This window comes from Meles meles, chromosome 1, assembly GCF_922984935.1.
Source record: "Meles meles chromosome 1, mMelMel3.1 paternal haplotype, whole genome shotgun sequence".
Classification (NCBI taxonomy): domain Eukaryota; kingdom Metazoa; phylum Chordata; class Mammalia; order Carnivora; family Mustelidae; genus Meles; species Meles meles.
Genome location: NC_060066.1, coordinates 84971037 through 84997713, shown reverse-complemented (window position 1 = coordinate 84997713; position 26677 = coordinate 84971037).

The window sequence follows — 26677 nt, the reverse complement described above, 5'->3', positions numbered from 1 at the left end:
AATGTCAACGATTTCAAGAAGTTGAAAGGATTTCAAGAAGTTGAAACCAAGCATTAGAACACCATCTCTTCTACATGAATTCATTCTCATATTCACCCCCAGTCTCCCAAAGCAGACAGGAGGGGTCTGGTCCAACAGGGGTTGCGGGCAGTGGCCCTTCCACAGGCCATCTCCCCTCCAGCCTAGAAGTCCAACGACCAGGTCCCAGGCTTTCAACTCATCTCATTCTCTAGGGGCCTTCTCTAGGGGCCCCAGGGAACTTCTGGGCTCTTTCTCTGCCTTCTAGGAGGCTCTGTGGGGCTGGGTCGAGTGCTCTCAGCCGACTTGGACCACACTGCCAGGTGTCTCCCCCTGCATTTGCCACCCTTCGACACAGGAGGATCAAGTGGGAGGATGTCCTCTCAGAGAGATCCATGGCGATCAGCATAGATGTCCTCTCTCTTCCATTGTTTACCCTCATCTCTCAGGCGTTTCTACCATCTCTTGATTTCCCTGGAATTTCAACCCCAGGAGAGGGGGGGTGGGTCAGAAGCCAAACATTTGGCTTCCCACTCCTGTCTTTCTTGAAGGTTTTCCCCGAACCAATGGGCCTAAAACAACATTCATAACCTGATATGGTTTCTGTGGGCCAGCCATCCAGGTGCAACTAGCCAGGTCCCTGTGGCTCAGGATCTCTCACAAGGCTGCAGTCCAGAGGGCCTCTGGATCTTCAGTCATCTGCGGGCTTGTTGGGGGTAAGTCTGCTTTTGAGCTCACTCAGCTGGCTGTGAGCAGCCAGAGGCCCTCCATTGCTGGAAGCAAGAAATAGTCATTCCTTGCCCCATGGGCCTCTCCAGCATAAAGCTCCCAAGGAGCAGCTGGCTTCCCTGGGAACAGATGCGGGAGGGAGGGACGGAGGGCGGGCAAGCCCAAGAGGAGACCAGTCTCTTTGTCAACTCACCTCCGAAGGGACATCCTATCACTTTGGCCACATTCTGTCCTTTACAAGGGAGTCAGTAGTTCTGACTCGAATCAAGAGGTGGAGTATGGAACACAAAACGATGTGTACCCAAGATGGGAATCGTTGGAGACCCTTAAAGGCTGCCCTCCCTACTTGGCTGGGACTTGACCTCAGCTAGCCACCACTATAATCTCTGCATCCTTATATTATTATATATTATGTTAGATTATATTACATGCACTATTATCTTTGCATAGAATCATCACATCCTAGGACGTGAACGAGGGGAACAATTTACCAAGCCCTTCTGGGATCCTTCAGCAGCTTGCCTAGAAGTTCCTTGCCCAACAGTGCCTGTCAGTTCAGTGTCTGGCTCCTGATTTCGGTTCAGGGCTGATCACGTGATCTGGGAAATCCAGACCAGCGTCTGGTTCAGCACTTGAGTCCGAAGCCTGTCGAGGAATCTCTCTAACTCGGCCCCTCCCCCGCCTGCATGTGTGTGCGTTCCTTTGTGTGTGTGTGTGTGTGTATGTGTGCGCCGTCACCCTTTCTGTCTCACCGAAGAAGAAGAAGAAGAAGAAGAAGAAGAAGAAGAAGAAGAAGAAGAAGAAGAAGAAGAAGAAGAACAGTACTAGGCATAGTAGTAGAAGTTATTGGCACAGCAGGTGATCATTAGACAACCCTGGTTTGGAACGGGAGCTCTGAAATTCACTAGCTGTGTGATCTTGGGGCAAGTTGTTTCCCCTGTCTGAACCTCAGTCAGACATGACACACTGGGTTATTGGGACGATTAAGGGATCGATACAAGACACTTCAAACCGTCCCTTGCTTGGCATAGAATCCCTTAATCAAATCCATTCTCAGTAGCAGGAGTCTCAGCCATTGGATATTTTTATTTTTATTTGTGTTACGCTGAACACTGAAAAATATTCTCTCACACTCATACGGCTCCAGGGAATATGGAGCATCAGGCTAAAGGATGGGGTGGATCTCAAGTCAAAGGAGCCATGGGTATGGCTGAAGGGGTAAGCACAGGAGCTTTTGTGCTCTGGTTGTGAGTGTTGGTGGCTGCTGGGCAAGGGAATCAGACCTGCAGGGGACCCGAGAACTTGGAATCTGGCCAGTGCACCCTTGCTCCCTTCTTGGGCTTCCTGGGTTTCAGGGGAGCCTTTGGCCCTTGAGGGTACTTGGAGGCTGTGCCCGGAACAGCAGGAGCAGGAGCAGGAGGCCCCCCGGAGACAGGCTGGACCTTGGGCCCAGAGTTGGCCAGCTTCTGCCTGAGGCAATGGTTTTGGGCCTGGAGCCTTTGGAACTCCCTCTCTGCCCACAGGACAGCCTTCTGGCTCTCCTCACTCCTCTTCTCCACCACGAGGCGCTCCCGCTCATGCAAGGAGGCGATTTGCTGCCATTCTCGGTGCAGGTCGGCGGCCATGTTCCTATAGAGGCCCAAGTGCCAGTGGGCAGCATCCGCCTTCCTGCGCACCTTGGCAAGCTCGTTCTTCACTTGCAGGCAGCGTGCCTTCTCCTCCATCATCTTCCTCTCCAGGTGTCTGAGGTGCTCTTCGCACAGCTTCGGCTCTGCCTCAAGCTTCAGGCGCAACTTCGGAATCTCACCGTCCAGGAGGGTGTTCCGAAGGTGAACAGGTCCTTGCTCAGCTTGGTGGCTTGTTGGGTTTCTTGGGAGCTCTTCATTCCTCTGACGTGCCTTCTTCAGTGCCCTGGACGGCTTGAATTGGTTCACGGGGCTCCCGCCTGAGGGCACGTGGTCAGGGGAGGAGGAGCCAGTCTCCACCTGCCTCCTTGAGCCCCCACCTTCCAGATGATCTCCAAGCAGCTCTAGCACATGCATCCCCTTCAGGAGGATCTGGCTGAGGGTGTGCTGTTGGCTCTGGCCCTCAGCGCTGGCCTGCCGCCGCACTCCTCCTTCAGGAAGCTCTGGCCTGCCTGCCTGCCCTGCCTCGTCCTGCACTCTCTGTCCACAGCTGCCAATCTCCTGAACCAGCGGGTCTGCACTTGCCTGCAGATCACGGCTGTCCTTGAAGCCTTCTGGCGTTTTCCTCACCAGGGCTTCTCCATCTTCCTGGGCTGCTCCACAGATGGGATTTTCATGAGGCAGCTGCTGAGGGCTCTTCAACAGCCTTTGCCGAACTCCCTTCCGCAGTTGCGTGGTGTTTCCCACTGACCAATACCCGGCATCTTGATTCAGGGCAGCCAGAGCAAGAAGCTGGAACGGGAGAGGACTGGCCTTCGGCTCGGATGATGCGACAGCTCCACGGGCTTGTGCGTCCGGTTCGGTCTTCTCCATGCCTTTTCCAGAGACTTCCTCGTTCCGGGCACACTGCCACTTTCTTCTTCGGAAGCTGAGTGCACTCTTTCCCAGGAACACCACCACTGCAGTGCACACCAGGATCTCCCAGCGAAACCCAGAGACTCGTGGCACATGTGGCCAACGTTCGGATATCACCAACCCAGCAGCCCACAGCTGCTCCAGGACAGCCCACAGCGGCTCCAGAACTGTGTGGGGAGGCATTTGGATGGCCCCCAGCTGGCTCCAAAGAGCCTTGTGGCTTGGTCTCCGATCACCAGTGTCTTCTGGGCCACTAGGAAGTGCTTGGAACCCCTACGAGGGTTCCGTCTCCAACGCAAACCAGTGCCTGGCAACAGGAGCTGAAGGGAGGAGGGGTGGGGGAGGTGCACCTGAGTCTCCAAGGCACATCATTGCCTGCAACCGGAGCTGACAGCAGGTGGGGTAGGGGAGGGGAATCGCTATATTGTACACCTGAAACAAAGACAACCCTATCGATCAATTTCTCGGAAGTACAATTTCCACATTAAAAAAAATATATTTAAAAAGCAAACTAGGTATCCAAAGGAGAAACCTAACAAATATCCAAACACTGAGAAAGTAACCTTCTAGATGATCAAAGATCAAAGATCAAATCTCAATGCATTGAAGTGAAGGAAAATGAACATACAACATATGAAAATGTGTGGGACACAGCACAATCAATGGACAGCACCATGTAGAGCAATCACTGCCTATGTTAGAAAGGAGGAGGAGCATCTGGGAGGCTCAGTCAGTTAGTCCAACTCTTGATTTTGACTCGGGTCATGATGAAACTCGAGGTTGTGAGACTGAACCTGCATTGTGCTGGTGCTGGGCATGGAGGCTGTTTAATAATCTCTCTCTCTCTCTCTCTCTCTCTCTCTCTCTCTCTCTGTACCCCTTCCCTGTCTCTCTCTCTCTCTCTCTCTCTCTCTGTCTCAAAACAATAAGCTCTCCACGTCAGAACCTAGAAAAAGATGAGAAAATAAAACTAAAGAAGAAAACCAAAGGAATCCTTCCACCCAGTTTCAAGATCTACAGCTATAGTAATCAAAAATGTGTGGTGTTGGTGAAGGGATAGACAAATGGAACAGTATAAAGATAGATAAGTGGAACAGGATCAAACCCAGAAAGAGACCAACCACCAACATGTCAATGGGATTCTGACAAAGGGGAAAAGCAATTCAATGGAGGAGTGACAGCGTTTTGAAGAAATGGTGCTAGAGCAAGTGGACTTCCAGAGACAAAGAAGAAGAAGGAGGCCCAAGAAGAAGAGGGAGGGGCAGAGAGGAGGAGGAGGTGGAGGTGGAGGACGAGGAGGACGAGGACCACAATCGAAGGCTCATCCTCTGTACAAAACTGAACTCGTGGCGCCTGGGTGACTCAGTCGCTGAGGCAGCCAGCTCTTCATTTCGGCTCTTGTCATGCTCTCAGGGTCCCGGGACAAAATCAGGCTCCAAGCTCACTGGGGAGTCTGCTTAAGGACGCTCTTTTCGCTTCTCCCTCCACCCCACGCCCCACTCATGCGCATGCTCACTCTCTCAAAAAGAAAAAAAAATTTGTTAAATTAACTCAAAATTAATCACCGCCTTCTACGTAAAATGATAAATCTTCTAGGGAAAAAAATGTCCAGAATGGACAGCTAGGTAAAGAATCCTCCGACTGGACATCAAATCATGTTCCGTTCAAGAAGAGTTGATTCATTAGACATGATCCAACAAATCAGAATTGGAAGTCTGTAATGTGTGAAACACCTTGTGAAGAAGACCCAAAAGGGAAGCTACAAACTGGGAGAAAATAGGTGCAAACCACATACCTGATAAAGGACTCCTGTCGGAAGGAGAGAACCTCAAAAGTTGACCCCCAAAGAAGCAAGCCATCCAGTCTGAAAAGAACAAAAACAAAAAAAAATGGGCAAAAGACCGAAACCCTTTACCAAAGAGTATACAGATGGAAATCCCATAAAAAGTTACCATCGGGGCAATTCAAATTCAAACTCCAATGAGCTCTCACTGCACACCTATCAGCATGATGCAAACCAAATGCACCCGAGAGGGAGAGAGAGACCCCACTCCCCAATGCAAGGCAGGATGTGGAACGACTGGATCGCTCCTGCATCGCTGTTGGGAATGGAAGGTGATAGAGCTCCCTCTTGAAAACAGTTCAGAGTTCCTTTTCTTTTTCAAGGCCTGGATTTAAATTCTAGGGAACAAGCAGTAGAATATGCTTTTCGGGTGCACAGGATAGTGACCCAACCCTCCACACAGTTTCTCTGAAAACTAGACTTGCAACCACCCTAGGACCCCAGTCATTGCACTCTTGGCATTTCTCTGCGAGAAATCCAAACTTACGTTTGCTCAAAAACCTGTACAGGAACGGATCTGTGTCCTGATGGAAGCAGTGGGGCTGCCAAGGGGGTAGAAGTGACTGCAGTGGTTGGATATTGACACTGGACAGCCTTGTAAGAGATGTTCTCATCTTGCTTCTTTGAAGGCCCCTTCCCATTCATGGTGGTCCTGGGGACAAGGAGAAAAGGAATGTCAACGATTTCAAGAAGTTGAAAGGATTTCAAGAAGTTGAAACCAAGCATTAGAACACCATCTCTTCTACATGAATTCATTCTCATATTCACCCCCAGTCTCCCAAAGCAGACAGGAGGGGTCTGGTCCAACAGGGGTTGCGGGCAGTGGCCCTTCCACAGGCCATCTCCCCTCCAGCCTAGAAGTCCAACGACCAGGTCCCAGGCTTTCAACTCATCTCATTCTCTAGGGGCCTTCTCTAGGGGCCCCAGGGAACTTCTGGGCTCTTTCTCTGCCTTCTAGGAGGCTCTGTGGGGCTGGGTCGAGTGCTCTCAGCCGACTTGGACCACACTGCCAGGTGTCTCCCCCTGCATTTGCCACCCTTCGACACAGGAGGATCAAGTGGGAGGATGTCCTCTCAGAGAGATCCATGGCGATCAGCATAGATGTCCTCTCTCTTCCATTGTTTACCCTCATCTCTCAGGCGTTTCTACCATCTCTTGATTTCCCTGGAATTTCAACCCCAGGAGAGGGGGGGTGGGTCAGAAGCCAAACATTTGGCTTCCCACTCCTGTCTTTCTTGAAGGTTTTCCCCGAACCAATGGGCCTAAAACAACATTCATAACCTGATATGGTTTCTGTGGGCCAGCCATCCAGGTGCAACTAGCCAGGTCCCTGTGGCTCAGGATCTCTCACAAGGCTGCAGTCCAGAGGGCCTCTGGATCTTCAGTCATCTGCGGGCTTGTTGGGGGTAAGTCTGCTTTTGAGCTCACTCAGCTGGCTGTGAGCAGCCAGAGGCCCTCCATTGCTGGAAGCAAGAAATAGTCATTCCTTGCCCCATGGGCCTCTCCAGCATAAAGCTCCCAAGGAGCAGCTGGCTTCCCTGGGAACAGATGCGGGAGGGAGGGACGGAGGGCGGGCAAGCCCAAGAGGAGACCAGTCTCTTTGTCAACTCACCTCCGAAGGGACATCCTATCACTTTGGCCACATTCTGTCCTTTACAAGGGAGTCAGTAGTTCTGACTCGAATCAAGAGGTGGAGTATGGAACACAAAACGATGTGTACCCAAGATGGGAATCGTTGGAGACCCTTAAAGGCTGCCCTCCCTACTTGGCTGGGACTTGACCTCAGCTAGCCACCACTATAATCTCTGCATCCTTATATTATTATATATTATGTTAGATTATATTACATGCACTATTATCTTTGCATAGAATCATCACATCCTAGGACGTGAACGAGGGGAACAATTTACCAAGCCCTTCTGGGATCCTTCAGCAGCTTGCCTAGAAGTTCCTTGCCCAACAGTGCCTGTCAGTTCAGTGTCTGGCTCCTGATTTCGGTTCAGGGCTGATCACGTGATCTGGGAAATCCAGACCAGCGTCTGGTTCAGCACTTGAGTCCGAAGCCTGTCGAGGAATCTCTCTAACTCGGCCCCTCCCCCGCCTGCATGTGTGTGCGTTCCTTTGTGTGTGTGTGTGTGTGTATGTGTGCGCCGTCACCCTTTCTGTCTCACCAAGGAAGAAGAAGAAGAAGAAGAAGAAGAAGAAGAAGAAGAAGAAGAAGAAGAAGAAGAAGAACAGTACTAGGCATAGTAGTAGAAGTTATTGGCACAGCAGGTGATCATTAGACAACCCTGGTTTGGAACGGGAGCTCTGAAATTCACTAGCTGTGTGATCTTGGGGCAAGTTGTTTCCCCTGTCTGAACCTCAGTCAGACATGACACACTGGGTTATTGGGACGATTAAGGGATCGATACAAGACACTTCAAACCGTCCCTTGCTTGGCATAGAATCCCTTAATCAAATCCATTCTCAGTAGCAGGAGTCTCAGCCATTGGATATTTTTATTTTTATTTGTGTTACGCTGAACACTGAAAAATATTCTCTCACACTCATACGGCTCCAGGGAATATGGAGCATCAGGCTAAAGGATGGGGTGGATCTCAAGTCAAAGGAGCCATGGGTATGGCTGAAGGGGTAAGCACAGGAGCTTTTGTGCTCTGGTTGTGAGTGTTGGTGGCTGCTGGGCAAGGGAATCAGACCTGCAGGGGACCCGAGAACTTGGAATCTGGCCAGTGCACCCTTGCTCCCTTCTTGGGCTTCCTGGGTTTCAGGGGAGCCTTTGGCCCTTGAGGGTACTTGGAGGCTGTGCCCGGAACAGCAGGAGCAGGAGCAGGAGGCCCCCCGGAGACAGGCTGGACCTTGGGCCCAGAGTTGGCCAGCTTCTGCCTGAGGCAATGGTTTTGGGCCTGGAGCCTTTGGAACTCCCTCTCTGCCCACAGGACAGCCTTCTGGCTCTCCTCACTCCTCTTCTCCACCACGAGGCGCTCCCGCTCATGCAAGGAGGCGATTTGCTGCCATTCTCGGTGCAGGTCGGCGGCCATGTTCCTATAGAGGCCCAAGTGCCAGTGGGCAGCATCCGCCTTCCTGCGCACCTTGGCAAGCTCGTTCTTCACTTGCAGGCAGCGTGCCTTCTCCTCCATCATCTTCCTCTCCAGGTGTCTGAGGTGCTCTTCGCACAGCTTCGGCTCTGCCTCAAGCTTCAGGCGCAACTTCGGAATCTCACCGTCCAGGAGGGTGTTCCGAAGGTGAACAGGTCCTTGCTCAGCTTGGTGGCTTGTTGGGTTTCTTGGGAGCTCTTCATTCCTCTGACGTGCCTTCTTCAGTGCCCTGGACGGCTTGAATTGGTTCACGGGGCTCCCGCCTGAGGGCACGTGGTCAGGGGAGGAGGAGCCAGTCTCCACCTGCCTCCTTGAGCCCCCACCTTCCAGATGATCTCCAAGCAGCTCTAGCACATGCATCCCCTTCAGGAGGATCTGGCTGAGGGTGTGCTGTTGGCTCTGGCCCTCAGCGCTGGCCTGCCGCCGCACTCCTCCTTCAGGAAGCTCTGGCCTGCCTGCCTGCCCTGCCTCGTCCTGCACTCTCTGTCCACAGCTGCCAATCTCCTGAACCAGCGGGTCTGCACTTGCCTGCAGATCACGGCTGTCCTTGAAGCCTTCTGGCGTTTTCCTCACCAGGGCTTCTCCATCTTCCTGGGCTGCTCCACAGATGGGATTTTCAGGAGGCAGCTGCTGAGGGCTCTTCAACAGCCTTTGCCGAACTCCCTTCCGCAGTTGCGTGGTGTTTCCCACTGACCAATACCCGGCATCTTGATTCAGGGCAGCCAGAGCAAGAAGCTGGAACGGGAGAGGACTGGCCTTCGGCTCGGATGATGCGACAGCTCCACGGGCTTGTGCGTCCGGTTCGGTCTTCTCCATGCCTTTTCCAGAGACTTCCTCGTTCCGGGCACACTGCCACTTTCTTCTTCGGAAGCTGAGTGCACTCTTTCCCAGGAACACCACCACTGCAGTGCACACCAGGATCTCCCAGCGAAACCCAGAGACTCGTGGCACATGTGGCCAACGTTCGGATATCACCAACCCAGCAGCCCACAGCTGCTCCAGGACAGCCCACAGCGGCTCCAGAACTGTGTGGGGAGGCATTTGGATGGCCCCCAGCTGGCTCCAAAGAGCCTTGTGGCTTGGTCTCCGATCACCAGTGTCTTCTGGGCCACTAGGAAGTGCTTGGAACCCCTACGAGGGTTCCGTCTCCAACGCAAACCAGTGCCTGGCAACAGGAGCTGAAGGGAGGAGGGGTGGGGGAGGTGCACCTGAGTCTCCAAGGCACATCATTGCCTGCAACCGGAGCTGACAGCAGGTGGGGTAGGGGAGGGGAATCGCTATATTGTACACCTGAAACAAAGACAACCCTATCGATCAATTTCTCGGAAGTACAATTTCAACATTAAAAAAAATATATTTAAAAAGCAAACTAGGTATCCAAAGGAGAAACCTAACAAATATCCAAACACTGAGAAAGTAACCTTCTAGATGATCAAAGATCAAAGATCAAATCTCAATGCATTGAAGTGAAGGAAAATGAACATACAACATATGAAAATGTGTGGGACACAGCACAATCAATGGACAGCACCATGTAGAGCAATCACTGCCTATGTTAGAAAGGAGGAGGAGCATCTGGGAGGCTCAGTCAGTTAGTCCAACTCTTGATTTTGACTCGGGTCATGATGAAACTCGAGGTTGTGAGACTGAACCTGCATTGTGCTGGTGCTGGGCATGGAGGCTGTTTAATAATCTCTCTCTCTCTCTCTCTCTCTCTCTCTCTCTCTCTCTGTACCCCTTCCCTGTCTCTCTCTCTCTCTCTCTCTCTCTCTGTCTCAAAACAATAAGCTCTCCACGTCAGAACCTAGAAAAAGATGAGAAAATAAAACTAAAGAAGAAAACCAAAGGAATCCTTCCACCCAGTTTCAAGATCTACAGCTATAGTAATCAAAAATGTGTGGTGTTGGTGAAGGGATAGACAAATGGAACAGTATAAAGATAGATAAGTGGAACAGGATCAAACCCAGAAAGAGACCAACCACCAACATGTCAATGGGATTCTGACAAAGGGGAAAAGCAATTCAATGGAGGAGTGACAGCGTTTTGAAGAAATGGTGCTAGAGCAAGTGGACTTCCAGAGACAAAGAAGAAGAAGGAGGCCCAAGAAGAAGAGGGAGGGGCAGAGAGGAGGAGGAGGTGGAGGTGGAGGACGAGGAGGACGAGGACCACAATCGAAGGCTCATCCTCTGTACAAAACTGAACTCGTGGCGCCTGGGTGACTCAGTCGCTGAGGCAGCCAGCTCTTCATTTCGGCTCTTGTCATGCTCTCAGGGTCCCGGGACAAAATCAGGCTCCAAGCTCACTGGGGAGTCTGCTTAAGGACGCTCTTTTCGCTTCTCCCTCCACCCCACGCCCCACTCATGCGCATGCTCACTCTCTCAAAAAGAAAAAAAATTTTGTTAAATTAACTCAAAATTAATCACCGCCTTCTACGTAAAATGATAAATCTTCTAGGGAAAAAAATGTCCAGAATGGACAGCTAGGTAAAGAATCCTCCGACTGGACATCAAATCATGTTCCGTTCAAGAAGAGTTGATTCATTAGACATGATCCAACAAATCAGAATTGGAAGTCTGTAATGTGTGAAACACCTTGTGAAGAAGACCCAAAAGGGAAGCTACAAACTGGGAGAAAATAGGTGCAAACCACATACCTGATAAAGGACTCCTGTCGGAAGGAGAGAACCTCAAAAGTTGACCCCCAAAGAAGCAAGCCATCCAGTCTGAAAAGAACAAAAACAAAAAAAAATGGGCAAAAGACCGAAACCCTTTACCAAAGAGTATACAGATGGAAATCCCATAAAAAGTTACCATCGGGGCAATTCAAATTCAAACTCCAATGAGCTCTCACTGCACACCTATCAGCATGATGCAAACCAAATGCACCCGAGAGGGAGAGAGAGACCCCACTCCCCAATGCAAGGCAGGATGTGGAACGACTGGATCGCTCCTGCATCGCTGTTGGGAATGGAAGGTGATAGAGCTCCCTCTTGAAAACAGTTCACAGTTCCTTTTCTTTTTCAAGGCCTGGATTTAAATTCCAGGGAACAAGCAGTAGAATATGCTTTTCGGGTGCACAGGATAGTGACCCAACCCTCCACACAGTTTCTCTGAAAACTAGACTTGCAACCACCCTAGGACCCCAGTCATTGCACTCTTGGCATTTCTCTGCGAGAAATCCAAACTTACGTTTGCTCAAAAACCTGTACAGGAACGGATCTGTGTCCTGATGGAAGCAGTGGGGCTGCCAAGGGGGTAGAAGTGACTGCAGTGGTTGGATATTGACACTGGACAGCCTTGTAAGAGATGTTCTCATCTTGCTTCTTTGAAGGCCCCTTCCCATTCATGGTGGTCCTGGGGACAAGGAGAAAAGGAATGTCAACGATTTCAAGAAGTTGAAAGGATTTCAAGAAGTTGAAACCAAGCATTAGAACACCATCTCTTCTACATGAATTCATTCTCATATTCACCCCCAGTCTCCCAAAGCAGACAGGAGGGGTCTGGTCCAACAGGGGTTGCGGGCAGTGGCCCTTCCACAGGCCATCTCCCCTCCAGCCTAGAAGTCCAACGACCAGGTCCCAGGCTTTCAACTCATCTCATTCTCTAGGGGCCTTCTCTAGGGGCCCCAGGGAACTTCTGGGCTCTTTCTCTGCCTTCTAGGAGGCTCTGTGGGGCTGGGTCGAGTGCTCTCAGCCGACTTGGACCACACTGCCAGGTGTCTCCCCCTGCATTTGCCACCCTTCGACACAGGAGGATCAAGTGGGAGGATGTCCTCTCAGAGAGATCCATGGCGATCAGCATAGATGTCCTCTCTCTTCCATTGTTTACCCTCATCTCTCAGGCGTTTCTACCATCTCTTGATTTCCCTGGAATTTCAACCCCAGGAGAGGGGGGGTGGGTCAGAAGCCAAACATTTGGCTTCCCACTCCTGTCTTTCTTGAAGGTTTTCCCCGAACCAATGGGCCTAAAACAACATTCATAACCTGATATGGTTTCTGTGGGCCAGCCATCCAGGTGCAACTAGCCAGGTCCCTGTGGCTCAGGATCTCTCACAAGGCTGCAGTCCAGAGGGCCTCTGGATCTTCAGTCATCTGCGGGCTTGTTGGGGGTAAGTCTGCTTTTGAGCTCACTCAGCTGGCTGTGAGCAGCCAGAGGCCCTCCATTGCTGGAAGCAAGAAATAGTCATTCCTTGCCCCATGGGCCTCTCCAGCATAAAGCTCCCAAGGAGCAGCTGGCTTCCCTGGGAACAGATGCGGGAGGGAGGGACGGAGGGCGGGCAAGCCCAAGAGGAGACCAGTCTCTTTGTAAACTCACCTCCGAAGGGACATCCTATCACTTTGGCCACATTCTGTCCTTTACAAGGGAGTCAGTAGTTCTGACTCGAATCAAGAGGTGGAGTATGGAACACAAAACGATGTGTACCCAAGATGGGAATCGTTGGAGACCCTTAAAGGCTGCCCTCCCTACTTGGCTGGGACTTGACCTCAGCTAGCCACCACTATAATCTCTGCATCCTTATATTATTATATATTATGTTAGATTATATTACATGCACTATTATCTTTGCATAGAATCATCACATCCTAGGACGTGAACGAGGGGAACAATTTACCAAGCCCTTCTGGGATCCTTCAGCAGCTTGCCTAGAAGTTCCTTGCCCAACAGTGCCTGTCAGTTCAGTGTCTGGCTCCTGATTTCGGTTCAGGGCTGATCACGTGATCTGGGAAATCCAGACCAGCGTCTGGTTCAGCACTTGAGTCCGAAGCCTGTCGAGGAATCTCTCTAACTCGGCCCCTCCCCCGCCTGCATGTGTGTGCATTCCTTTGTGTGTGTGTGTGTGTGTATGTGTGCGCCGTCACCCTTTCTGTCTCACCAAGGAAGAAGAAGAAGAAGAAGAAGAAGAAGAAGAAGAAGAAGAAGAAGAAGAAGAAGAAGAAGAAGAAGAAGAAAGAAGAAGAAGAAGAAGAAGAAGAAGAAGAAGAAGAAGAAGAAGAAGAAGAAGAAGAAGAACAGTACTAGGCATAGTAGTAGAAGTTATTGGCACAGCAGGTGATCATTAGACAACCCTGGTTTGGAACGGGAGCTCTGAAATTCACTAGCTGTGTGATCTTGGGGCAAGTTGTTTCCCCTGTCTGAACCTCAGTCAGACATGACACACTGGGTTATTGGGACGATTAAGGGATCGATACAAGACACTTCAAACCGTCCCTTGCTTGGCATAGAATCCCTTAATCAAATCCATTCTCAGTAGCAGGAGTCTCAGCCATTGGATATTTTTATTTTTATTTGTGTTACGCTGAACACTGAAAAATATTCTCTCACACTCATACGGCTCCAGGGAATATGGAGCATCAGGCTAAAGGATGGGGTGGATCTCAAGTCAAAGGAGCCATGGGTATGGCTGAAGGGGTAAGCACAGGAGCTTTTGTGCTCTGGTTGTGAGTGTTGGTGGCTGCTGGGCAAGGGAATCAGACCTGCAGGGGACCCGAGAACTTGGAATCTGGCCAGTGCACCCTTGCTCCCTTCTTGGGCTTCCTGGGTTTCAGGGGAGCCTTTGGCCCTTGAGGGTACTTGGAGGCTGTGCCCGGAACAGCAGGAGCAGGAGCAGGAGGCCCCCCGGAGACAGGCTGGACCTTGGGCCCAGAGTTGGCCAGCTTCTGCCTGAGGCAATGGTTTTGGGCCTGGAGCCTTTGGAACTCCCTCTCTGCCCACAGGACAGCCTTCTGGCTCTCCTCACTCCTCTTCTCCACCACGAGGCGCTCCCGCTCATGCAAGGAGGCGATTTGCTGCCATTCTCGGTGCAGGTCGGCGGCCATGTTCCTATAGAGGCCCAAGTGCCAGTGGGCAGCATCCGCCTTCCTGCGCACCTTGGCAAGCTCGTTCTTCACTTGCAGGCAGCGTGCCTTCTCCTCCATCATCTTCCTCTCCAGGTGTCTGAGGTGCTCTTCGCACAGCTTCGGCTCTGCCTCAAGCTTCAGGCGCAACTTCGGAATCTCACCGTCCAGGAGGGTGTTCCGAAGGTGAACAGGTCCTTGCTCAGCTTGGTGGCTTGTTGGGTTTCTTGGGAGCTCTTCATTCCTCTGACGTGCCTTCTTCAGTGCCCTGGACGGCTTGAATTGGTTCACGGGGCTCCCGCCTGAGGGCACGTGGTCAGGGGAGGAGGAGCCAGTCTCCACCTGCCTCCTTGAGCCCCCACCTTCCAGATGATCTCCAAGCAGCTCTAGCACATGCATCCCCTTCAGGAGGATCTGGCTGAGGGTGTGCTGTTGGCTCTGGCCCTCAGCGCTGGCCTGCCGCCGCACTCCTCCTTCAGGAAGCTCTGGCCTGCCTGCCTGCCCTGCCTCGTCCTGCACTCTCTGTCCACAGCTGCCAATCTCCTGAACCAGCGGGTCTGCACTTGCCTGCAGATCACGGCTGTCCTTGAAGCCTTCTGGCGTTTTCCTCACCAGGGCTTCTCCATCTTCCTGGGCTGCTCCACAGATGGGATTTTCATGAGGCAGCTGCTGAGGGCTCTTCAACAGCCTTTGCCGAACTCCCTTCCGCAGTTGCGTGGTGTTTCCCACTGACCAATACCCGGCATCTTGATTCAGGGCAGCCAGAGCAAGAAGCTGGAACGGGAGAGGACTGGCCTTCGGCTCGGATGATGCGACAGCTCCACGGGCTTGTGCGTCCGGTTCGGTCTTCTCCATGCCTTTTCCAGAGACTTCCTCGTTCCGGGCACACTGCCACTTTCTTCTTCGGAAGCTGAGTGCACTCTTTCCCAGGAACACCACCACTGCAGTGCACACCAGGATCTCCCAGCGAAACCCAGAGACTCGTGGCACATGTGGCCAACGTTCGGATATCACCAACCCAGCAGCCCACAGCTGCTCCAGGACAGCCCACAGCGGCTCCAGAACTGTGTGGGGAGGCATTTGGATGGCCCCCAGCTGGCTCCAAAGAGCCTTGTGGCTTGGTCTCCGATCACCAGTGTCTTCTGGGCCACTAGGAAGTGCTTGGAACCCCTACGAGGGGTTCCGTCTCCAACGCAAACCAGTGCCTGGCAACAGGAGCTGAAGGGAGGAGGGGTGGGGGAGGTGCACCTGAGTCTCCAAGGCACATCATTGCCTGCAACCGGAGCTGACAGCAGGTGGGGTAGGGGAGGGGAATCGCTCTATTGTACACCTGAAACAAAGACAACCCTATCGATCATTTCTCGGAAGTACAATTTCAACATTAAAAAAAATATATTTAAAAAGCAAACTAGGTATCCAAAGGAGAAATCTAACAAATATCCAAACACTGAGAAAGTAACCTTCTAGATGATCAAAGATCAAAGATCAAATCTCAATGCATTGAAGTGAAGGAAAATGAACATACAACATATGAAAATGTGTGGGACACAGCACAATCAATGGACAGCACCATGTAGAGCAATCACTGCCTATGTTAGAAAGGAGGAGGAGCATCTGGGAGGCTCAGTCAGTTAGTCCAACTCTTGATTTTGACTCGGGTCATGATGAAACTCGAGGTTGTGAGACTGAACCTGCATTGTGCTGGTGCTGGGCATGGAGGCTGTTTAATAATCTCTCTCTCTCTCTCTCTCTCTCTCTCTCTCTCTGTACCCCTTCCCTGTCTCTCTCTCTCTCTCTCTCTCTCTCTCTGTCTCAAAACAATAAGCTCTCCACGTCAGAACCTAGAAAAAGATGAGAAAATAAAACTAAAGAAGAAAACCAAAGGAATCCTTCCACCCAGTTTCAAGATCTACAGCTATAGTAATCAAAAATGTGTGGTGTTGGTGAAGGGATAGACAAATGGAACAGTATAAAGATAGATAAGTGGAACAGGATCAAACCCAGAAAGAGACCAACCACCAACATGTCAATGGGATTCTGACAAAGGGGAAAAGCAATTCAATGGAGGAGTGACAGCGTTTTGAAGAAATGGTGCTAGAGCAAGTGGACTTCCAGAGACAAAGAAGAAGAAGGAGGCCCAAGAAGAAGAGGGAGGGGCAGAGAGGAGGAGGAGGTGGAGGTGGAGGACGAGGAGGACGAGGACCACAATCGAAGGCTCATCCTCTGTACAAAACTGAACTCGTGGCGCCTGGGTGACTCAGTCGCTGAGGCAGCCAGCTCTTCATTTCGGCTCTTGTCATGCTCTCAGGGTCCCGGGACAAAATCAGGCTCCAAGCTCACTGGGGAGTCTGCTTAAGGACGCTCTTTTCGCTTCTCCCTCCACCCCACGCCCCACTCATGCGCATGCTCACTCTCTCAAAAAGAAAAAAAAATTTGTTAAATTAACTCAAAATTAATCACCGCCTTCTACGTAAAATGATAAATCTTCTAGGGAAAAAAATGTCCAGAATGGACAGCTAGGTAAAGAATCCTCCGACTGGACATCAAATCATGTTCCGTTCAAGAAGAGTTGATTCATTAGACATGATCCAACAAATCAGAATTGGAAGTCTGTAATGTGTGAAACACCTTGTGAAGAAGACCCAAAAGGGAAGCTACAAACTGGGAGAAAATAGGTGCAAACCACATACCTGATAAAGGACTCCTGTCGGAAGGAGAGAACCTCAAAAGTTGACCCCCAAAGAAGCAAGCCATCCAGTCTGAAAAGAACAAAAACAAAAAAAAATGGGCAAAAGACCGAAACCCTTTACCAAAGAGTATACAGATGGAAATCCCATAAAAAGTTACCATCGGGGCAATTCAAATTCAAACTCCAATGAGCTCTCACTGCACACCTATCAGCATGATGCAAACCAAATGCACCCGAGAGGGAGAGAGAGACCCCACTCCCCAATGCAAGGCAGGATGTGGAACGACTGGATCGCTCCTGCATCGCTGTTGGGAATGGAAGGTGATAGAGCTCCCTCTTGAAAACAGTTCACAGTTCCTTTTCTTTTTCAAGGCCTGGATTTAAATTCCAGGGAACAAGCAGTAGAATATGCTTTTCGGGTGCACAGGAGAGTGACCCAACCCTCCACACAGTTTCTCTGAAAACTAGACTTGCAACCACCCTAGGACCCCAGTCATTGCACTCTTGGCATTTCTCTGCGAGAAATCCAAACTTACGTTTGCTCAAAAACCTGTACAGGAACGGATCTGTGTCCTGATGGAAGCAGTGGGGCTGCCAAGGGGGTAGAAGTGACTGCAGTGGTTGGATATTGACACTGGACAGCCTTGTAAGAGATGTTCTCATCTTGCTTCTTTGAAGGCCCCTTCCCATTCATGGTGGTCCTGGGGACAAGGAGAAAAGGAATGTCAACGATTTCAAGAAGTTGAAAGGATTTCAAGAAGTTGAAACCAAGCATTAGAACACCATCTCTTCTACATGAATTCATTCTCATATTCACCCCCAGTCTCCCAAAGCAGACAGGAGGGGTCTGGTCCAACAGGGGTTGCGGGCAGTGGCCCTTCCACAGGCCATCTCCCCTCCAGCCTAGAAGTCCAACGACCAGGTCCCAGGCTTTCAACTCATCTCATTCTCTAGGGGCCTTCTCTAGGGGCCCCAGGGAACTTCTGGGCTCTTTCTCTGCCTTCTAGGAGGCTCTGTGGGGCTGGGTCGAGTGCTCTCAGCCGACTTGGACCACACTGCCAGGTGTCTCCCCCTGCATTTGCCACCCTTCGACACAGGAGGATCAAGTGGGAGGATGTCCTCTCAGAGAGATCCATGGCGATCAGCATAGATGTCCTCTCTCTTCCATTGTTTACCCTCATCTCTCAGGCGTTTCTACCATCTCTTGATTTCCCTGGAATTTCAACCCCAGGAGAGGGGGGGTGGGTCAGAAGCCAAACATTTGGCTTCCCACTCCTGTCTTTCTTGAAGGTTTTCCCCGAACCAATGGGCCTAAAACAACATTCATAACCTGATATGGTTTCTGTGGGCCAGCCATCCAGGTGCAACTAGCCAGGTCCCTGTGGCTCAGGATCTCTCACAAGGCTGCAGTCCAGAGGGCCTCTGGATCTTCAGTCATCTGCGGGCTTGTTGGGGGTAAGTCTGCTTTTGAGCTCACTCAGCTGGCTGTGAGCAGCCAGAGGCCCTCCATTGCTGGAAGCAAGAAATAGTCATTCCTTGCCCCATGGGCCTCTCCAGCATAAAGCTCCCAAGGAGCAGCTGGCTTCCCTGGGAACAGATGCGGGAGGGAGGGACGGAGGGCGGGCAAGCCCAAGAGGAGACCAGTCTCTTTGTAAACTCACCTCCGAAGGGACATCCTATCACTTTGGCCACATTCTGTCCTTTACAAGGGAGTCAGTAGTTCTGACTCGAATCAAGAGGTGGAGTATGGAACACAAAACGATGTGTACCCAAGATGGGAATCGTTGGAGACCCTTAAAGGCTGCCCTCCCTACTTGGCTGGGACTTGACCTCAGCTAGCCACCACTATAATCTCTGCATCCTTATATTATTATATATTATGTTAGATTATATTACATGCACTATTATCTTTGCATAGAATCATCACATCCTAGGACGTGAACGAGGGGAACAATTTACCAAGCCCTTCTGGGATCCTTCAGCAGCTTGCCTAGAAGTTCCTTGCCCAACAGTGCCTGTCAGTTCAGTGTCTGGCTCCTGATTTCGGTTCAGGGCTGATCACGTGATCTGGGAAATCCAGACCAGCGTCTGGTTCAGCACTTGAGTCCGAAGCCTGTCGAGGAATCTCTCTAACTCGGCCCCTCCCCCGCCTGCATGTGTGTGCGTTCCTTTGTGTGTGTGTGTGTGTGTATGTGTGCGCCGTCACCCTTTCTGTCTCACCAAGGAAGAAGAAGAAGAAGAAGAAGAAGAAGAAGAAGAAGAAGAAGAAGAAGAAGAAGAAGAAGAAGAAGAAGAAAGAAGAAGAAGAAGAAGAAGAAGAAGAAGAAGAAGAAGAAGAAAGAAGAAGAAGAAGAAGAAGAAGAAGAAGAAGAAGAAGAAGAAGAAGAAGAAGAAGAAGAAGAAGAAGAAAAAGAAGAAGAAGAAGAAGAAGAAGAAGAAGAAGAAGAAGAAGAACAGTACTAGGCATAGTAGTAGAAGTTATTGGCACAGCAGGTGATCATTAGACAACCCTGGTTTGGAACGGGAGCTCTGAAATTCACTAGCTGTGTGATCTTGGGGCAAGTTGTTTCCCCTGTCTGAACCTCAGTCAGACATGACACACTGGGTTATTGGGACGATTAAGGGATCGATACAAGACACTTCAAACCGTCCCTTGCTTGGCATAGAATCCCTTAATCAAATCCATTCTCAGTAGCAGGAGTCTCAGCCATTGGATATTTTTATTTTTATTTGTGTTACGCTGAACACTGAAAAATATTCTCTCACACTCATACGGCTCCAGGGAATATGGAGCATCAGGCTAAAGGATGGGGTGGATCTCAAGTCAAAGGAGCCATGGGTATGGCTGAAGGGGTAAGCACAGGAGCTTTTGTGCTCTGGTTGTGAGTGTTGGTGGCTGCTGGGCAAGGGAATCAGACCTGCAGGGGACCCGAGAACTTGGAATCTGGCCAGTGCACCCTTGCTCCCTTCTTGGGCTTCCTGGGTTTCAGGGGAGCCTTTGGCCCTTGAGGGTACTTGGAGGCTGTGCCCGGAACAGCAGGAGCAGGAGCAGGAGGCCCCCCCGGAGACAGGCTGGACCTTGGGCCCAGAGTTGGCCAGCTTCTGCCTGAGGCAATGGTTTTGGGCCTGGAGCCTTTGGAACTCCCTCTCTGCCCACAGGACAGCCTTCTGGCTCTCCTCACTCCTCTTCTCCACCACGAGGCGCTCCCGCTCATGCAAGGAGGCGATTTGCTGCCATTCTCGGTGCAGGTCGGCGGCCATGTTCCTATAGAGGCCCAAGTGCCAGTGGGCAGCATCCGCCTTCCTGCGCACCTTGGCAAGCTCGTTCTTCACTTGCAGGCAGCGTGCCTTCTCCTCCATCATCTTCCTCTCCAGGTGTCTGAGGTGCTCTTCGCACAGCTTCGGCTCTGCCTCAAGCTTCAGGCACAACTTCGGAATCTCACCGTCCAGGAGGGTGTTCCGAAGGGGAACAGGTCCTTGCTCAGCTTGGTGGCTTGTTGGGTTTCTTGGGAGCTCTTCATTCCTCTGACGTGCCTTCTTCAGTGCCCTGGACGGCTTTAATTGGTTCACGGGGCTCCCGCCTGAGGGCACGTGGTCAGGGGAGGAGGAGCCAGTCTCCACCTGCCTCCTTGAGCCCCCACCTTCCAGATGATCTCCAAGCAGCTCTAGCACATGCATCCCCTTCAGGAGGATCTGGCTGAGGGTGTGCTGTTGGCTCTGGCCCTCAGCGCTGGCCTGCCGCCGCACTCCTCCTTCAGGAAGCTCTGGCCTGCCTGCCTGCCCTGCCTCGTCCTGCACTCTCTGTCCACAGCTGCCAATCTCCTGAACCAGCGGGTCTGCACTTGCCTGCAGATCACGGCTGTCCTTGAAGCCTTCTGGCGTTTTCCTCACCAGGGCTTCTCCATCTTCCTGGGCTGCTCCACAGATGGGATTTTCATGAGGCAGCTGCTGAGGGCTCTTCAACAGCCTTTGCCGAACTCCCTTCCGCAGTTGCGTGGTGTTTCCCACTGACCAATACCCGGCATCTTGATTCAGGGCAGCCAGAGCAAGAAGCTGGAACGGGAGAGGACTGGCCTTCGGCTCGGATGATGCGACAGCTCCACGGGCTTGTGCGTCCGGTTCGGTCTTCTCCATGCCTTTTCCAGAGACTTCCTCGTTCCGGGCACACTGCCACTTTCTTCTTCGGAAGCTGAGTGCACTCTTTCCCAGGAACACCACCACTGCAGTGCACACCAGGATCTCCCAGCGAAACCCAGAGACTCGTGGCACATGTGGCCAACGTTCGGATATCACCAACCCAGCAGCCCACAGCTGCTCCAGGACAGCCCACAGCGGCTCCAGAACTGTGTGGGGAGGCATTTGGATGGCCCCCAGCTGGCTCCAAAGAGCCTTGTGGCTTGGTCTCCGATCACCAGTGTCTTCTGGGCCACTAGGAAGTGCTTGGAACCCCTACGAGGGTTCCGTCTCCAACGCAAACCAGTGCCTGGCAACAGGAGCTGAAGGGAGGAGGGGTGGGGGAGGTGCACCTGAGTCTCCAAGGCACATCATTGCCTGCAACCGGAGCTGACAGCAGGTGGGGTAGGGGAGGGGAATCGCTCTATTGTACACCTGAAACAAAGACAACCCTATCGATCAATTTCTCGGAAGTACAATTTCAACATTAAAAAAAATATATTTAAAAAGCAAACTAGGTATCCAAAGGAGAAATCTAACAAATATCCAAACACTGAGAAAGTAACCTTCTAGATGATCAAAGATCAAAGATCAAATCTCAATGCATTGAAGTGAAGGAAAATGAACATACAACATATGAAAATGTGTGGGACACAGCACAATCAATGGACAGCACCATGTAGAGCAATCACTGCCTATGTTAGAAAGGAGGAGGAGCATCTGGGAGGCTCAGTCAGTTAGTCCAACTCTTGATTTTGACTCGGGTCATGATGAAACTCGAGGTTGTGAGACTGAACCTGCATTGTGCTGGTGCTGGGCATGGAGGCTGTTTAATAATCTCTCTCTCTCTCTCTCTCTCTCTCTCTCTCTGTACCCCTTCCCTGTCTCTCTCTCTCTCTCTCTCTCTCTGTCTCAAAACAATAAGCTCTCCACGTCAGAACCTAGAAAAAGATGAGAAAATAAAACTAAAGAAGAAAACCAAAGGAATCCTTCCACCCAGTTTCAAGATCTACAGCTATAGTAATCAAAAATGTGTGGTGTTGGTGAAGGGATAGACAAATGGAACAGTATAAAGATAGATAAGTGGAACAGGATCAAACCCAGAAAGAGACCAACCACCAACATGTCAATGGGATTCTGACAAAGGGGAAAAGCAATTCAATGGAGGAGTGACAGCATTTTGAAGAAATGGTGCTAGAGCAAGTGGACTTCCAGAGACAAAGAAGAAGAAGGAGGCCCAAGAAGAAGAGGGAGGGGCAGAGAGGAGGAGGAGGTGGAGGTGGAGGACGAGGAGGACGAGGACCACAATCGAAGGCTCATCCTCTGTACAAAACTGAACTCGTGGCGCCTGGGTGACTCAGTCGCTGAGGCAGCCAGCTCTTCATTTCGGCTCTTGTCATGCTCTCAGGGTCCCGGGACAAAATCAGGCTCCAAGCTCACTGGGGAGTCTGCTTAAGGACGCTCTTTTCGCTTCTCCCTCCACCCCACGCCCCACTCATGCGCATGCTCACTCTCTCAAAAAGAAAAAAAAATTTGTTAAATTAACTCAAAATTAATCACCGCCTTCTACGTAAAATGATAAATCTTCTAGGGAAAAAAATGTCCAGAATGGACAGCTAGGTAAAGAATCCTCCGACTGGACATCAAATCATGTTCCGTTCAAGAAGAGTTGATTCATTAGACATGATCCAACAAATCAGAATTGGAAGTCTGTAATGTGTGAAACACCTTGTGAAGAAGACCCAAAAGGGAAGCTACAAACTGGGAGAAAATAGGTGCAAACCACATACCTGATAAAGGACTCCTGTCGGAAGGAGAGAACCTCAAAAGTTGACCCCCAAAGAAGCAAGCCATCCAGTCTGAAAAGAACAAAAACAAAAAAAAATGGGCAAAAGACCGAAACCCTTTACCAAAGAGTATACAGATGGAAATCCCATAAAAAGTTACCATCGGGGCAATTCAAATTCAAACTCCAATGAGCTCTCACTGCACACCTATCAGCATGATGCAAACCAAATGCACCCGAGAGGGAGAGAGAGACCCCACTCCCCAATGCAAGGCAGGATGTGGAACGACTGGATCGCTCCTGCATCGCTGTTGGGAATGGAAGGTGATAGAGCTCCCTCTTGAAAACAGTTCACAGTTCCTTTTCTTTTTCAAGGCCTGGATTTAAATTCCAGGGAACAAGCAGTAGAATATGCTTTTCGGGTGCACAGGAGAGTGACCCAACCCTCCACACAGTTTCTCTGAAAACTAGACTTGCAACCACCCTAGGACCCCAGTCATTGCACTCTTGGCATTTCTCTGCGAGAAATCCAAACTTACGTTTGCTCAAAAACCTGTACAGGAACGGATCTGTGTCCTGATGGAAGCAGTGGGGCTGCCAAGGGGGTAGAAGTGACTGCAGTGGTTGGATATTGACACTGGACAGCCTTGTAAGAGATGTTCTCATCTTGCTTCTTTGAAGGCCCCTTCCCATTCATGGTGGTCCTGGGGACAAGGAGAAAAGGAATGTCAACGATTTCAAGAAGTTGAAAGGATTTCAAGAAGTTGAAACCAAGCATTAGAACACCATCTCTTCTACATGAATTCATTCTCATATTCACCCCCAGTCTCCCAAAGCAGACAGGAGGGGTCTGGTCCAACAGGGGTTGCGGGCAGTGGCCCTTCCACAGGCCATCTCCCCTCCAGCCTAGAAGTCCAACGACCAGGTCCCAGGCTTTCAACTCATCTCATTCTCTAGGGGCCTTCTCTAGGGGCCCCAGGGAACTTCTGGGCTCTTTCTCTGCCTTCTAGGAGGCTCTGTGGGGCTGGGTCGAGTGCTCTCAGCCGACTTGGACCACACTGCCAGGTGTCTCCCCCTGCATTTGCCACCCTTCGACACAGGAGGATCAAGTGGGAGGATGTCCTCTCAGAGAGATCCATGGCGATCAGCATAGATGTCCTCTCTCTTCCATTGTTTACCCTCATCTCTCAGGCGTTTCTACCATCTCTTGATTTCCCTGGAATTTCAACCCCAGGAGAGGGGGGGTGGGTCAGAAGCCAAACATTTGGCTTCCCACTCCTGTCTTTCTTGAAGGTTTTCCCCGAACCAATGGGCCTAAAACAACATTCATAACCTGATATGGTTTCTGTGGGCCAGCCATCCAGGTGCAACTAGCCAGGTCCCTGTGGCTCAGGATCTCTCACAAGGCTGCAGTCCAGAGGGCCTCTGGATCTTCAGTCATCTGCGGGCTTGTTGGGGGTAAGTCTGCTTTTGAGCTCACTCAGCTGGCTGTGAGCAGCCAGAGGCCCTCCATTGCTGGAAGCAAGAAATAGTCATTCCTTGCCCCATGGGCCTCTCCAGCATAAAGCTCCCAAGGAGCAGCTGGCTTCCCTGGGAACAGATGCGGGAGGGAGGGACGGAGGGCGGGCAAGCCCAAGAGGAGACCAGTCTCTTTGTAAACTCACCTCCGAAGGGACATCCTATCACTTTGGCCACATTTTGTCCTTTACAAGGGAGTCAGTAGTTCTGACTCGAATCAAGAGGTGGAGTATGGAACACAAAACGATGTGTACCCAAGATGGGAATCGTTGGAGACCCTTAAAGGCTGCCCTCCCTACTTGGCTGGGACTTGACCTCAGCTAGCCACCACTATAATCTCTGCATCCTTATATTATTATATATTATGTTAGATTATATTACATGCACTATTATCTTTGCATAGAATCATCACATCCTAGGACGTGAACGAGGGGAACAATTTACCAAGCCCTTCTGGGATCCTTCAGCAGCTTGCCTAGAAGTTCCTTGCCCAAGGGTGCCTGTCAGTTCAGTGTCTGGCTCCTGATTTCGGTTCAGGGCTGATCACGTGATCTGGGAAATCCAGACCAGCGTCTGGTTCAGCACTTGAGTCCCAAGCCTGTCGAGGAATCTCTCTAACTCGGCCCCTCCCCCGCCTGCATGTGTGTGCGTTCCTTTGTGTGTGTGTGTGTGTGTATGTGTGCGCCGTCACCCTTTCTGTCTCACCAAGGAAGAAGAAGAAGAAGAAGAAGAAGAAGAAGAAGAAGAAGAAGAAGAAGAAGAAGAAGAAGAAGAACAGTACTAGGCATAGTAGTAGAAGTTATTGGCACAGCAGGTGATCATTAGACAACCCTGGTTTGGAACGGGAGCTCTGAAATTCACTAGCTGTGTGATCTTGGGGCAAGTTGTTTCCCCTGTCTGAACCTCAGTCAGACATGACACACTGGGTTATTGGGACGATTAAGGGATCGATACAAGACACTTCAAACCGTCCCTTGCTTGGCATAGAATCCCTTAATCAAATCCATTCTCAGTAGCAGGAGTCTCAGCCATTGGATATTTTTATTTTTATTTGTGTTACGCTGAACACTGAAAAATATTCTCTCACACTCATACGGCTCCAGGGAATATGGAGCATCAGGCTAAAGGATGGGGTGGATCTCAAGTCAAAGGAGCCATGGGTATGGCTGAAGGGGTAAGCACAGGAGCTTTTGTGCTCTGGTTGTGAGTGTTGGTGGCTGCTGGGCAAGGGAATCAGACCTGCAGGGGACCCGAGAACTTGGAATCTGGCCAGTGCACCCTTGCTCCCTTCTTGGGCTTCCTGGGTTTCAGGGGAGCCTTTGGCCCTTGAGGGTACTTGGAGGCTGTGCCCGGAACAGCAGGAGCAGGAGCAGGAGGCCCCCCGGAGACAGGCTGGACCTTGGGCCCAGAGTTGGCCAGCTTCTGCCTGAGGCAATGGTTTTGGGCCTGGAGCCTTTGGAACTCCCTCTCTGCCCACAGGACAGCCTTCTGGCTCTCCTCACTCCTCTTCTCCACCACGAGGCGCTCCCGCTCATGCAAGGAGGCGATTTGCTGCCATTCTCGGTGCAGGTCGGCGGCCATGTTCCTATAGAGGCCCAAGTGCCAGTGGGCAGCATCCGCCTTCCTGCGCACCTTGGCAAGCTCGTTCTTCACTTGCAGGCAGCGTGCCTTCTCCTCCATCATCTTCCTCTCCAGGTGTCTGAGGTGCTCTTCGCACAGCTTCGGCTCTGCCTCAAGCTTCAGGCGCAACTTCGGAATCTCACCGTCCAGGAGGGTGTTCCGAAGGTGAACAGGTCCTTGCTCAGCTTGGTGGCTTGTTGGGTTTCTTGGGAGCTCTTCATTCCTCTGACGTGCCTTCTTCAGTGCCCTGGACGGCTTGAATTGGTTCACGGGGCTCCCGCCTGAGGGCACGTGGTCAGGGGAGGAGGAGCCAGTCTCCACCTGCCTCCTTGAGCCCCCACCTTCCAGATGATCTCCAAGCAGCTCTAGCACATGCATCCCCTTCAGGAGGATCTGGCTGAGGGTGTGCTGTTGGCTCTGGCCCTCAGCGCTGGCCTGCCGCCGCACTCCTCCTTCAGGAAGCTCTGGCCTGCCTGCCTGCCCTGCCTCGTCCTGCACTCTCTGTCCACAGCTGCCAATCTCCTGAACCAGCGGGTCTGCACTTGCCTGCAGATCACGGCTGTCCTTGAAGCCTTCTGGCGTTTTCCTCACCAGGGCTTCTCCATCTTCCTGGGCTGCTCCACAGATGGGATTTTCATGAGGCAGCTGCTGAGGGCTCTTCAACAGCCTTTGCCGAACTCCCTTCCGCAGTTGCGTGGTGTTTCCCACTGACCAATACCCGGCATCTTGATTTAGGGCAGCCAGAGCAAGAAGCTGGAACGGGAGAGGACTGGCCTTCGGCTCGGATGATGCGACAGCTCCACGGGCTTGTGCGTCCGGTTCGGTCTTCT